Source organism: Lonchura striata, chromosome Z (assembly GCF_050655825.1).
Source record: "Lonchura striata isolate lonStrDom1 chromosome Z, ASM5065582v1, whole genome shotgun sequence".
Lineage (NCBI taxonomy): Eukaryota > Metazoa > Chordata > Aves > Passeriformes > Estrildidae > Lonchura > Lonchura striata.
The window spans coordinates 17,406,403-17,421,903 of NC_140740.1; the positions used below are offsets into that span (position 1 = coordinate 17,406,403).

General features: G+C 36.1%; 1 protein-coding gene across 4 annotated transcripts in view; it reads left to right on the forward strand.

Annotated features, from left to right (window-relative positions):
- RORB (RAR related orphan receptor B) overlaps positions 1 to 15,501 on the forward strand; it is a 131,382-nt gene that overhangs the window by 57,752 nt on the left and 58,129 nt on the right. For 2 of the 4 annotated variants that reach the window (XM_085566519.1, XM_085566521.1), the window contains exon 1: positions 3,377 to 9,315. The exons of the other annotated variants lie outside the window; for them this stretch is intronic. The gene's annotated coding sequence lies outside the window, so the exon portion shown is untranslated. Of the gene's footprint in view, positions 1 to 3,376; positions 9,316 to 15,501 lie in introns of those variants that run through there. 4 annotated transcript variants of the gene reach the window in all.

The window sequence follows — 15,501 nt, forward strand, 5'->3', positions numbered from 1 at the left end:
TAGCATGGAGTCTGGAGAGAAGATAGGGCAGGAGGCTCTCTCCAGACAATTGAAGCTGAAGCGATCTATGGAGATGTAGTAAAAACAAGTAAGTAAATTACAATTGGATCACGGTTGTCAGAGGAAAGATGCAGCAGCAGATCTCCTCGGCTGTGTCCTGTGTGACAGTTCTGCTAGGCCTGTGGTGTGGACCAGATGAAACCTTTCCTTTCAGTTACCAAGCTCTGCCATGTGTTTTGGACATGCCAAATTTTACTCTATATTCAAAATCAATACTGGAATGACAAGAGAGATTTTAGGTGCTGCCTGTTCTACAGTTTTTACACTCCCTTGTTTAGTTGACATTGGAGAGGCCACTATGACTCCAGTGCCACCTACAGATCTGGAAAACGTGATACACCAGATTCCTGCACACTTTGCAAAAAAATTGCCTAAAGAGATTGGGAGTCCTCTTAGAATTAGGGACGAATCTAAAGTGTCCTCTCCTTCCTATAAAGGAGATCCCTGTTAGGAAAGAGATGTTTAGGTGAACATGACTATTAAATTCATATTTACTGGCCTTTTCAAATTCAGAGTGTTCCTCCTTAGCTAGAAAAAAAAGCAAGTTAAGCAGCATTTTGAAGTGCATTAGAACTGAATCTGAGTTGAGGAAGTCAAATGTGTTGAAATGTGGAATGGCAGCTTGACCCCATTTGTCTACTACTGTAGGCATGACTGAGCCCACCCTCGGTGAATGTTCTGTGCCATCATGTCTCTGGGAGTTATTAAAATTTATTACCTATAAAATATTAATTATACAAATACTATGAATCCTCAAAGTTCACTCCATCTTAAAGAGTAGGTTTGAGTTTATTTTTTCTGCAGAATGACAGGAAGCCCTGGATGTTGTAAAGTCAAAATTAAATGTGTTGCTTACTGAGTTGTTCCTTAATCTTTTTTCTTAAGACAGGGAAAATGTGGTAAGAACTTTTCAAAAGTGAGCTGTATGGACCTCTGTTCTTTATAAATTTTCTATACTAAATGATATGGGTGAGAAGTACTGTTAAGCAGCATTGGATGTATTGAAATATTACAAAGAATTTGTAATATACTATATCATTATCATCCTTTTCTCCTACTGCTTTCTTAAACCTTTTTCTTCTTGGATAACTTTTATTTATGTAGAGATTTGTATGTGATACACCCTCAAATCAAATAATTTATTAAATTGTTGTGCTCGGTCACTATGTCAGTTCAAAATAAGTAGGTTCAATGTTTGAATATTTTTTGTTTGTATTACCTGATAGTACTTCAGTGAATTTCAAAAATAAACAGTTTTATTTATCTGTTTTACATGTGAAACTGTTGTTCAGAAAGCAAAAGGTGTACCTGAGAGTCCATAGGTCAGGTAGATAAAGATCCTTTTTGCATCCCACTACTCTATCATATGATTTAATATAAACAGGCCTCCTTTTCATGATATTTTAATAAAAACTTCTCAGAACATTGCCAACAGACATGTAATAAATTTAATATGTAAGTTTAAGGAATCAAGCCTGCCACCTAATTTCATTTTGCATATTCATTCTGCATGCATGGTAGCATAAGTAGCAATCATGCAAAGAAATAATCATTGGATTATTGACCAGTAATCATTGGTTGCTAGAATTGAATTTGTGGTCACAGGGATATACAGACAAATCATTGTGTATTTACACTTTTATATGTACAAATGTACCCTGTGTAAGGGAGGGAACATGGGTACAAGTTGTATCCAACACTTGTATCATTGAGGATGGCTTCTGCATCACTGAGGTTCAATATACAACTTGTGATGTTTGATAACAACTCACCAACAAGTATATGATTAGTTGTCATGGCTTGCAGATTTTGCAATAATAATAATGTAAAAATAATGAAAATATTATAGTCTTTTACAGTACATCTAACTGGTTACAAGAAATAAAAATGCATGCATCCTTGTGCCAGCTGGCACTACCATTTAGTTGAATGACTTCTGCTTTTAATATTTAATTAGATATTTTTCTGTGATGGGTGTAAGATAATTTTTTTTAGAGATGTGATTTGGCCTCATTTTAGAAGAAAGTAAATAAAAATGATCTGTTCTTGAAAAGCTGACTGTACAAACATCTAATGTTTTTTAAATTCTCTATAGGACATAACACTGCATGAAAGAAAAAAAAAATCCAAATTTTATCTTTTAGTGCAAAGTATATTGTGATGTATTTTTTACAAAAACCAGGTTATGCCTACCAAGCTGGAGTCTTCTGCTATGCACTGTGAGCTGTAATGAGGTCTCTGCTCATTGTAGACCTAGAGACAAACTAGTAAAAAGGCAACCATCTAGTGAGGACTGATGAGATGTAGAAGAAGCTATTCTAGTTGTCACTGCTGTTGCTGAATTTCAGAATTCCAGGGTTTATTTTTGTTACTGCTCAAATGCAAGTCATTTTGTTAGATGTTACATCTACAATTTTTAAAGAAAAAAACTTCTTCCCAGAGATAAGAGCAGAATTGCTTATATAGTTCTAGCCACATTTCACCTGTCTGAGAGAAAAGTGTATCACATTTTGCAACTGATATTTAAAATTCTTTTGTTAAAAACTGCACTGACGGTCAAGCCTGCTGTCAATAAAAATGTGAGGGCTGGATACTGAGTGACTAATTCCATTAACTGGAGGATGGTTTCTTGATCTCTGTGTGTCACCTAACATAAGTATTGAGAATTTCATGCCAAGCACTGGACACAACGAGATGAGGGAGGGTGTGGGACATCTGATATGACTGTAATAGACATGTCACCAGGGCTTTAAAAGCTCCTGTTTTAAAGGCACTGTCCATCTGATAGTATACAATACAAAAAGGACTCATTAGGACATTCTGGGTGTTTGTGTAAACACAGCTAAACAATGCTGAAAATGACAAACTCACTTCTTTTACTTTAAACTGAGTGCATCTAGAATGGTGATTATTGTCACCCTGTTCTTTTAAAAGTTTTAAAGTTCTCTAAAAAGTTTTCTATGCCTTCTGATGTTTACATATTTCTACTGAGTTTCTCACACACTGTCATGTAAATAATGATTGTTTTGCATTCTTTGTGGAGGAGAGAATTGATGGACTGTTGGTTTGACCAGTGTGGTTGGAGAGGTGGCAATTCCATCCTCCAATCCACTGCCACTTTTGGAATTCTATATATTGCAAGGTCAGAAGTAAAACTTCCTTCCTTTTGCTCTTTTCATCTTAGTGTGCATGTGTGAGTTATTTCATCTTGTAGTGCAACAGATTATTGTGAAAAGAAGTTCATGTGGAGCTTCTTTAGTGAACTTTGGCAGAGAAAAGCTGAACTCCAAGAAGTTTTATATATGAGCACTGGCAAGTGTAGCCAGTGCTAATAAGGTTTGTTGTGAACAGAAGCTTAAGGGTGACAGGAGCTACCCAGTGGCAAAGGAAGGCATGCTAAATAGTAGAGTATCTACAGATTGCTTCTTATTATAGCACAGGTTTATGTGTGAAAGGGAGGATAAAGCAGCTCACCTTTAATGTTTCACAGAACCAAATTATTCCACCTGTCATGAAATAGCGAAACAATAGACAACAAAGATAGTTGCATTTTGCTCTCCAAGTAATTCATGTATGCACTATTGTACAGTCTAGGCCAGTCAGTTAAAATTATTTAATAAGCTGGTTTAGCTATTCCAGCAAAGTTTAGGTCTCTTAAATTTGGCCTTGCTTAAAAATAGTGACCTATAATATGGGCCTCTTGTAAACATTTATATTTTAACCATCAAAACTGCTCCTTTGCTACCCAGTCTGAAGGCAATCATCAGTTACTGCACTGGGGAAACAAGATCTCTGTCATTGCTAAGCAGAATTTCACTGACACAATGATTAAAACCAGCTTCAGTTTCATGCTGTAGTTGTAAAGAAAATATTTACATCCTGTGAAGAAGCAATGATTATTTTCAGTGGAAGAAAATATAAAGGAGAATGTGTTACTTAAAATATGTGGGGATGACATTTGTCTATTAATTAATATCATAGCTGAGAGCCGACATCATAACAGAAAAATATTGTAGGCAGATATGCCATGCAGAGCAGAGAAAAAAGAAAATTGCTTTCTAAAAGGCCTTGATAGGACTAAGATTTGTGTTTATTCTCGACTAGTGCTTAAGGTTGCCTAAGGCATTGTAAGGAATCAATATACTGTCTGAAAAGATGTCATAAAGTTCACCTTGAATGTGACAACAGCAACAAGAGAAAACACATTATCAAAGACTGAACACAAATGAAGGTACTATTTTGTAATTTAACAGAAAACAGTTATGTAAGATTATATAAAACTGTCCAAGTATAAAGCTAGTCAAGAATATATTTTGTTGTCATTATCATTTTATTCACATTTGCTATATTTCTCTCCCTGGAGTACTGACACTTAGAGGAAAATTTTAAAATGCATAAGGTTGTTCAGCCAGACTCACTTGTGACCTGTGTTTGACTTCCATCACCCCTTTGGTTTTGCACTGGGGTAGATAAATACCATGGACAATTAATGCATTTCCATGTGTCAGTGAACTTGATTTTCCTTTGCTTTATACTTTTAAAGATACCTATGTATTTTTAATACATTTGAACAATAAAATCAAAGCACAGCTTTGACTCTGAATTATAAAGCTGAAAGGAAATTAAATTGGTTGAGCAGGACTTTCCCTTGTAAACCCATGCTAACTATCACCAGTGATTACATTGTGTCTCAAGTGCATTCATAGAATCACAGCTTAGGTTGGAGGGGACCCTAAACATCATCTAGTTCCAACCCCCCACCTTCACAAGCAGTGACACTTTCTACCAGACAAAGAGTCTCTACTCCCCATCCAGCCTGGCCTCGAACACTTCCAGGGTTGGGACATCCACAACTGCTCTGGACAACCTTTTTTAGCAGGCACTGGTAGCACATAATTCTCATGTCATACATACATACATGCTGTAATAAATTGTTTCAATATCTATATTTAAATACATATTTTTGTCTGCTTGCTATAGAAATATGTCTGCTTTAGCTCTTTGAGAAGTAAATGGAACAGAATTTTATTGTTAAGATAGCATTGAATATAAATAGCTGCATTTGTTCCTAAATAGCATTTTAATAGCAACCTGCAATTATTGCAAAGGTTCCATTTTTCTCAGAAGTCTTTTGGAATAAACACCATAAATATATTTGTAGATTATATCAAACTAGAGTAAATTGTTTACCAGAGTAAATATTTTGAGCCTTCTCTCAAATCTTTTCTTGATGTGTTTCTGTTTTGTTCAAAGAAAGTCTCTAGTAGTTAGAACTCATTTCCTTAGGACTGAAACTCACAGACCATGGGTGTTGTGGTTGTAGGGTATTTTTAATTCATTTCTGTGTGGATTATGGGTCATAATTTTTTTTTAAAGATTTTTCTTTATCATATTTATTCCCTGCTGTGAATTTTGGAGCATTTCTTCATCATCTACTAGATTATTCTTCAAAATTCTTAAGCTTCTTTTCACAAGAATCTTTCTTTCTGAAATATCTGTTTTACTCAAAATAAGATTTGATACAAAATCACAGAAAACTAAGTTATTATTTGATTATTTAGATAGCATTTCAAAGCAACTTACAATAGACTGTTTATGCTAGGAAAAGCATCCACTATCAATGAAGCCTTGTAAGAGGTTTATTTGAAAAAATAGTTCAAAAGACATTTGACAGGTTTCCTCAACTGTTCAGCTGTGGTTAACTTTCTGATTTTTTCTAAGTTTCTAAGGAGTGTGGCTAAACACAACCAGAAGGGATTTTCTTGCCATTTGTTTACCTATAGGGTAAATGAAAATTTAAAATTAATATAATTTAAAATATATTTCACTTGAGCATTTTCTTAAGACACAATCAATGAACTGTGTTCCATTTTCAGGTCATCATTAGAATGAACTTTTCAATCTCTTCCTGAAAAGCTGAATTTATGCAGTGATGATTTTAATTACCTTTTTTTCCCTTTTGTTCTTTCAGATCAATCTACTTCCCTTTGGGCAAGGTTCTGCTGATGAATATTTTGGAATCTGTGCAGTTACTGTATAACTATACTGTGGGATTTTTTGATTTAGTTTGCTTTCGTTTTTATAATGAAGAGTACCATTGTTGCTTTTGCTTTTGCTGTTTTGCAACAAAATGGCAAAGCAAAGTAAAGAAGATTATTTTTTAATATCTGAGGGGTAAAGATAAAATGTACCTACTCATTTGGGTTCTACTGAGGTATCTTATTCAAGTTGGATAACTGATTACTTTAATTGTATTCCTTGCAAATCAAGCTTTGTCACTAGTCACTCATTCTTTGGGAAGATAATTTACTTGTAAATAATAAACTATTGTACTGTCTTTAAGGGTGGAGATTTAAATAAGCCATGCAGGACCAGTTGATGGCTGGTAGGTGATGCTGGTAGATGGTATTGCAGAAAACATTCATGCTAGGTTCATTTTATTGGTAGCTGCATAATACAGCATATTTTTAAAACCTTGACTTGCCAGCTTTGTGTACCACCAATCCCAGTCACACAGTGCTGTCTCAGATAAAGAAGAGCATCTCTGTGGACTTGTTCCCTCAGGGTCAATTTTCCATATTGGTCCAATGCTAGGTTGCCATGATAAACAGTGGGCACATATTCCTTGTGAAAATGCTGTTCATTTACACTCCATATAAGTACCCTGGTGTTGAGCAGACCACCCCAGCATAATTATTTTTGAAATTCCTGTTAGTAATTCCCTTTGCTCTGTTGTTTTGTCTAAGAAAAACAGCTGAAAACATTTTTACAGTGCTGTTCCTTCTGGTTTTATCTTGGTCACTGCTCCCCAACAAACTTATGTCACAGTCTTTGCTTAAAGAAAAAAGTGAATTAGCTGGGTCATAGCTGTTTCTTGGCATAGAATGCATACATTTATCATACAGTATACCATGTTGGCTGATGGATTTACCTCATCCCTTAACAGTATCAGTGGAAAGTTCTCCTGGTTCTGGTCAGGACAGGATTAATTTTTGCAGCAGCCAGGAGAAGGCATGGCTTGGACATGGAGGTTATTCTGAACCACTTTACAAATTTTCCAGGGACTGAGGAAAGGGACTGTCTCCCAAGTAGAAGGGGCTTCTTCCAAACAAATAAACGTGGCAGAGAGCCATCCACTCCTGTCTATTGTTGGGTACAGGGATTCTTGTGAAAAGTTACTTTTCTTGTATCTTCTGTCACTGGTATTGTTGCAGCTGCTATTTGTTTTGTTATCTCATTGCTGTTTACAGTAAATTGTTCTTACCTCAACCCGCAGTCATTACCTTTTGTGCCCCCAGTTCCTTGCTCTGGTGCACTTGGGGTGGAGGGGAGGGGAGAAGGGGAGCAGCATGTGGTTTTAGTGGGTTTACTAAATTGGAGAATACCATTTCAAAAATACAACGTAAGTTATTGTCCAAATGCACTAGGTGTTTATTTCAAAATGCTTGGAAGAAAAGCATAACTGTTCAGGTACATAGAGATGAAAGATTATCCTATGAATATAATTATTTGTCAACCTGTGCAAACAGTACTTAAGCTGTATGTTATTTCAGTTCATCTTGTCATACAGGGTTGATAAATTTTAGCAAAGTGAATATGTAATTCCAGTGGAAGTACATTATTTTAATATGACACCACAACCTTCAAATGATATAATACTGATTTCACCTTCATTGTTTGTGTTTTTTCATGAGCTGTGTACTCAAAAATTACAGTGTGTATGTGGATGTTCTCAGTTCAGTCTGAGAGAAAAGAGAGAAATTCTCCCAGGCCTAGGCTGGAAAGTTAGGAGAAGGAATGCAAACAGTTATTGTCTCTATTTCTGTTCGTGTTGTTTATAGATATGTTCTTCCACAGTGTGCTGCTCATAGTGCACCAATAGTATAAGAGGTTTTCACTTTGAGACCATTCATCCTCCACCTTAGTGATCCTGGTTATAAAAGTAATGCCGCTTCCTGCTAATTAAGATTATTCTTCTTTAAGCCTTCTGCACATCATGGAGTCTTTTAATTCTGTCCCTGCCTCAACAGTGATGTGTGTAAACTTGATGTTCTATCTAATTGAGAATTTTACACTTAGGATGTCCAGGTGTACCTGTTGATGCAGAATAAGAGTATCATACAGTATACCATGCTGAATTGAAGCTGAAATTTTCCATGTGTAATGTTTCTAATTTTTGTAAGTTACCTACACTGTATTACCTCTTTAAAGGTAACTTTAAAAGTTGGGCAACTTTTAAAGATGCCTATCTGTATGTCAAGGATGATAAACTGCATACAGATGTGAACATATGATATTCATCCATTTATGGCTCCAAAGAACTTTGGATACTCACAGACCAGCATTATATCTTGGAGCAGTGAATTTTGTATTTGGGTCTCCTCAATGAATGAAAAATGCATGTAGTCTGATGTATCAGCCACTCTTCTGGGAATAGCTGATGCACCTGAAGGCTGTGCTGCCATTCAGTGGGACCTCAATAGGCTGGAAAATTGCCTGGAGAGAATCCTAATGAGCTCAGACAAGGGCAAGTGAGGATAAACAGGGGCAAGTGCTGCACATGGGGAGTATCAGCCCCAAGTACCAGTACAGATCAGAGGCTGACCTGTTAGAGCACAGCTCTGCAGAAAAAGAGGTGGGAGTTTTGGTGGATAACAAGCTATGAGCCAGCAGTGTGCCTTGCAGCCAGGAAGGCCAGTGGTATCTTGGGATGCATTGCTAGAGTGTAGCCAGCAGGTAAAGGGAGGTGATCCTCTCCCTCAACCCTAGGGAAGCACATCTGGACTACTCAACATCTGGAGTCCAGTTCTAGGTTCATCCGCAGGGAGATGAGGAGACAAGGAGCTATTGTACAAGGTCTAGTGGAGGGCTACAAAGATGATGAGAGGTCTAGACTGTCTCCTGTGAGGAGGGACTGCAGTAGCTGGGCCTGGTTTGGCTAGAGAATCACAGAATCATAGAATGTTAGGGGTTTGGAAAGGACCTTAAAGATCAACTAGTCCCAATGTACTTTGCTATAGGCAGCAGGACCCCCCGCTAGAACTAGAACTTTAGAAACCAGAGAAGAGGAAACAGTAGTGAAAAACTTACCTGTGACAAGGAGTGTCCAGCCTTGCACACCATTGGCTAATGCCAGCTTTCAGTTGTATTGCCTGAAGTCACTATATAAACTGTTACCAGGGTTGTATTGCTCAAATACACGCTTGGGCGTGATGTGTGACTCAGGAACTCAACAGATCTCGGATCCTTCTTAGGGTAAAGTGACAGCACAATAAAACTGCAAAAAAACCCACTGGTGGACTGACATCAGCCACTAATGAACAAAATAATCATCAGTGCTTTTGAGCACTGTTAATCAGAGTAATGAGAGGGATGTATTTTGAGAAAACAAAGACATTAACCTGGGATTTGCGCCTTCTAAACAGGGCATTTTAAAAAGATCAACTTGCTCCTGAAACAGAAAACACATTTTTTAAACTGTGGTTGTGTAAATTATTTCATAGTTTTATCAAGATTATCACAGACAATTGGTTTAGTCAGCAGGCTAAATCTGGAAGAAAATTACCTCTGGTTCACTGTAGATAAATAGAGAATAGCATAGATCTAGGTAATGTATGAAGACTTTTTACAGTCTTGAGAATGTTGTCTTCCAAATTTACATTTTTCTTTCTTGTAATAAATTCTCCACTGTAATTTTTTGTTTGTTTATAATACCATTATATTGGAGCCTCTGTAATGAAAACTTTGGGCTGAAATTCAGGTATTCAAGTTTTATAGTAACTTTAGTCCAAAATGAATGTTTAGTTTGAAATGTTTCAAGCTTTTATAATTTTGTTGGACTTGTAAATTCCAAACCAAGTGAGAGGGGGTTATCTATGTTCTCCTTGGTTTTGTATTTCAGCAGGTTGATTGTTAAATTTCTAATAGTTGCAGCCATTCAGATAAGGAGTTTGCACTTTCTATATCACCAAAGACCAACCACAAGACAGTGGAGGCAAAAATAAAGGTTCTTTTTCTAAATAAATGCTTTACTGTTTATGAAACAAAAAAGAGGCAGCTGGATTATCAGCTGCTGTGATTTCAGGACCTACAATTAGAAGAAATGGAAACAAAAGTCCTCTTGCAATGAAAAAGGAAAGAGGGAATTTTTTTTCTATAGTTTCATAAAGCCCTTTTAACTGGTATACTAAGTACTAAATCTAAATATTCCCAACATCCTACATCTAGTCCCCCCTTCTACCTTGGAACATTATGCTAGTTTTGATGGTTTCCAGTTCATTTATAGATCACAAATCTGTTGTCTTTCTGAAGTCATCCTCTGGGGTAAAATAAATAGAAATACCGGCAACAGATTTAAGGAGTTATTTTTCTGTCTGGGACCTGTACACATATGTACCATAGATTTGAAACCCCAAATAAGATTTTTCCATTAATCCCACAGGATTCCTCATGGCTCTTGCTACTTGCTGTGCTAAGCTTCTCAATGATGCATGGCCAGCAAAGTAGAGATAGAACTCAAATAGAGCTGTAGAACCTGATAAGCTAACGTGTAAATCAGAATGTTCATAGAAACCTCTGTTAATGGAGTCCATGTTAAAGAAAAAGCTGAACTTATGGCTTCATGTGGACACTAATGGAAATGTAATCTAGGAAAAGTATGTTTGAATAAGATATTTTCTCAGTAGAGATGTTTATTCTTGTGTACTAGCATCATCTCTAAAATAAAAACTAGTCCTTCCTCTACCAACTACCACATTTCTACTCTCCAGGCACCTTATCCCTCTTAATTCTGAATACTCATGTCAGAAAGAACTCAGATTCTCGTTAGCGTTCTATAACTCCCTGTTTAATGGCAACAGTAACAATTTGGACTAATTTTCTAAGATCTCTGAATGAGCTGGTTCTTTGTTAACTTCAAAATTTCTAAACTTAGCAATGTCCTTTTCAAAAAAAGAAAAGGTTCTTTCCCTAAATGTTCAAAACTGAAGTGTTGTCTGAACTCTGATTACAACTTCTCTTTCGGCATACGGATTGCAGGTAGGAGTGACTGAGGCACGTGATTCCTCTGTACCACACTGACTGACTTATTAAAGGCACTCTGCACTGAAGGGCAGTCCATCATACTAGAGTATGTACTTGTGTCTTCTGAACTGAAATTTCCATACAGAAAATACAAGTAAATGACTGTTCCTGTGCTTGATGTTTTTGGTCATGTGAAACTTCTCACATAGTCTAAAATTCCCAGGTCCTGGAAGAGAAGAAAATTTCAAAATTTATACACTTCAGTTCTGAGAAAGATAGAAATCCCATTTTAGACTTTGCTGAGGCATTTTTAGTGGTTCCTAAAGGAGATGTGCCTTCAAATCCCTTAGGCAACATAAAATACTTAACCTGCCACAGTCACTAACTGATCTGTTGGGTAAAAGGAATCATCATCAGCATCTCCATTTCCTTGCTGATTCTGCATTCAGATCCCTAAACAGTTTGTCCTAAGAGGAAATAATTGTTCATGGCTCCAGAATGGATTTCTTATAATTAACAGACACCTAGTAAACAAGAACCCTGGAGTAGAAGAGATCACATTTTGTTCATTTAATGTAAGGCCAGTACTGCTAATAATATGATTTGATCTTGTGCCAGGGAAAGTAGTCTAAACTGCAAACTCTTTAGACCTCAATACTCTCCTGTCTGTAACAGGTTAGCTTTTCTACAGTCCGAATGTCTTTATCAGAAGAAATATGCATGTCTTACAATATGTCAACATACTTCAGAAACTCTGGACACACACAAAGTAAAAATAATTAGTGATTACATCACAGTTTCAGGTAATCATGAGTCAGGATATTTTTTTTAATATGTCAGTAACTTAAATACTGCATAAACATAATTCTGCTCTAAAAGGGTTATTCAGGGTTACTGATTGTTTTGCATTTTTTTGAAGTCTCTATAAAGAAAAGCTATAACTTATGTATTAACTTCAGACAAGAAATTTTTTAGGTACTTATGGTCAACAAAAAAATAATTATCAAATTACTGCACTTATGGGTTATATCCCTGGCTTATTGCTTCCCCCATTATCTAGATAGGTAGTTCTCAGTGGAACCAGTATTAAAGTTTTGCTCAGATTTCCTGAGTCACATGATCAGAAGTAATTAGTGTCCAAGGGAACATGAGTTAGAGTTGGTTAATAATTGAGTGTAGAACCACCTGAATTGAAAATACTAATGCTATCCATAGTTTTTCAATGTCATCTTAGTAGAGCTATATTAGTAGAGACTGTCTCTTGTACAGTAATGTGAGTTAGGGTCTGTGTATTTATGGGGAGCAGTTGCACTTTTGAGGTGCAGAAAATCATAGGAATTACCTTATGCATGACACCTGTGTGAAGGGGTACACGATACACACTTTTCTTTCCCAATAAGTAGCATTTATGGGGAGAAGAAAAATAGAAAGGTGATTATAGGCAGATTATAAGTGATTAGAATATAAATTATACTGAGGATATGGTACCATTAAGGCATTTTTAAAAGCAATTCCATTTTTGGCATCTGTAATAACACAACTGTACTTCTACTTTTAAGAGAACAGTAGACAATACTGTAGTATGTAACATTGATAAATATGATTGTTCTGTTGTACCATTCATTTTACTTTTTAAAACAAATTAAGTTCTCCATCTCAGCACAGAGTGGGAAATCTTTTTACTTTCAAGTATATATATCTTGTCTGGTGACATATCAGAATAAAAAATGCCAATAAAAATATTTTTATTGTACTTTTTTTTTTTTTTTACTGGATTCCTAGATTTCATCAGCTGGTCCACCTCATTAGAAAGTTATATCTTGTATTGTTTCCAATAATAATCAATATAAACCTATGAAAAAGTGTTATAATGTGTGGCCTAGGAAACCATGAATCAGAATCCTTTTGCTGTACACTTCTATATTTTATGAAAAGGAGTAACACAACTAGTCAACTAGATTTTGTCCTTAGCTTTGGTTTTGAGGGTCTTTTTCAATTTAAGAGGTAAATTATAAAAGTTTATATTTCACTTCTCTAAATTCTTTGGCAGGTCCTGGAAGGGAAAGCTGGAAAATATACCCAACATAATGAGGGAGTAGTGTGACAGCAACAAGAAGTTACAATAACACCACTGTTCTCCTAGTGGTCTGTTCCCTTCTTTCAGCTTGTTCTCGTTTCTTTTAAAATGTCTGGATTAAAGGCTTTGGACAAGAATGTATTATTGTATTATTTCGCTAGCATGGCAAGAAACTGTATTTGTGATTCTTTTGATATTACTGCTTCCTTTTGTTACATAGCTAGTGATAGGCTTTATCAGTTAATGAAAGGGAGGTTCTTACTGAGACCTCTCACCATGTCTTGTGAAAGTGTCCTGATACATTGCTCCTAGTACACCAGTTCACATTTGCCTAATTACCTAAAAGTCCCTGAAGTTCTCTGTGGCTCCAACATTTTGCTCTACTTGTTCTACATAATGTTTGGGCCTTCAAGCCATAGTGCTTTGCCTCACATGTAGCAACATCCCAGAGGCTGCTAGGCATGGGCTTACAAACAGGTTATTCTTTGCCCTGTAGCAATAACAAAACAAATATACAAAAACCACCCAGTATGTTTTACACAACTAGGACGACAGAGCTGTGTTCCATTTAGCCTTAATGAAGTTACAGCTATGTTCACTGAAGTTTTGTCAGAAAAAAATGTCAGGTACTTTGGGCAGAGGGGTAGAAACATCACTGTAAGCAAATGCTTACTTTTGGTGTATCTAATGATTGTATAAAAATAGCTCATTCACTACTTCCCCTATATTCTAATGTGATTAGTACAGTTTTATTAGTTAGTTGCTGTTGAGAAGGAAATTAGGCAAATTTTCAAAATTAAATACATCCCTAGATATATTGCCCAAGGCACCTAAGATACTCTTCTTCAGCATTTGTGTGTTAGCAGTTCACAACCCCAGACCCAATGGCAGATCACTGGACTGCCTATACTCTGCAGAAACATTTAAGCACATAGAGGAGAAGAATTTCTTTACTAATCCCACTTTAAGTGTCTCAAGAGATAGATGTACCAAGTACCGAATTCTTAGGGGTCTCTGTTCTTTGGGGATTCTTTTTGTTCTGACCCTTATGTATTTCAGTATGGATTAATATCTTTTTCATGTCAGCAGTCTGAATAAAGGTGTCATACTGATTGGAGTTTGAGATCTCCATTATTTCATGGAGGACTTTGTAGGACAACGCCACAAGCTTTGTCATACACTTGAAGATTCTGTTGAACACAATAACTAAAATAGCACAGTACATTGAGTGGTTCATGCTCACTCTATCACCTGTCTTCTGACTGCAATGATGATCTTTAGTTAATAATTTTTGTTTTTCACTATTTTAAAATTTGTTAAATTCTGCATCTATTATTTACATGCTGTGCTTGGAAAGAAGCCTGTGGTAGTATCTAGAAGAGTGACTTAAAAGCACTCACTCTTTCTGTCTAAAGCATAATATGTGTCTTCAGGAGTGCAGAGGAGAAGTGCTGGCAGAGGTATAACAGCAAAGCTCTGGGCTTGATGTTTTAGAAGGGTTTGATGTTCTTTTGTGTATTATTAATGAGCATGAGATTAATGAATAGAAACCCAACAGCAATGCTTTCTTTGTGACTGACCTTATAAAATAGTAGGCAGTATTCTTGTCCCTGAAAACTACCTGAGTTTTACATAAGACACAAGGTTCCTCCCAGCAGTATGGAGCACAAATTCATTAGGTTCAGGATGGCCACTGAAATATTTCTGATATTTGTCATTTCACTACTCCATTTCCAGTGTTTGGGCTTGGCAGACTGAAGGGACATAATACAAGTACAGTTCAGAAGCAGCATTGCTGCCAATCAAATACCATTTGCTAATGCATATAATGAAGAGATCCTAGAGAGAATTTACTGTTTCCTTACAGTAAAGTGGAAATACAGAGGTCTCACCCTGAATTATGCATAGTGATTGTCATCACTGACAGATAAATTGTCCCACTTTATTAGGTTTTCAATAAGACATTATAGTAAAATGGAGTCTAGAATTTAAATTGAAACACAGTATAGGAAGCAGAATGTGGTTACAGCAGTTTATAGGAATAAAACCAAGAGGCTTCATTTAATACTTTGATTAAAGTATAAATGAGTAAGGCTTACATTTAGATACTACTAGAAAACTCTTGAAAAAGCTTTCATTTCATATAATTTATTTGATTACCTAACTTGTATAAATCCTTACAGTTTGGTTTTTATTTTCAATGTGTAGTCACTACTCTTCAGATCACTTCAGTAACTATAGAAAAAATATTCAGTTTGCTGATGTTTCTTGCTTACCCTTGCTTAAAGAAAAAAAAAAAAAATGCCACCTTAGATTTATCTCTGCTTCTCTTGTGAGATGCA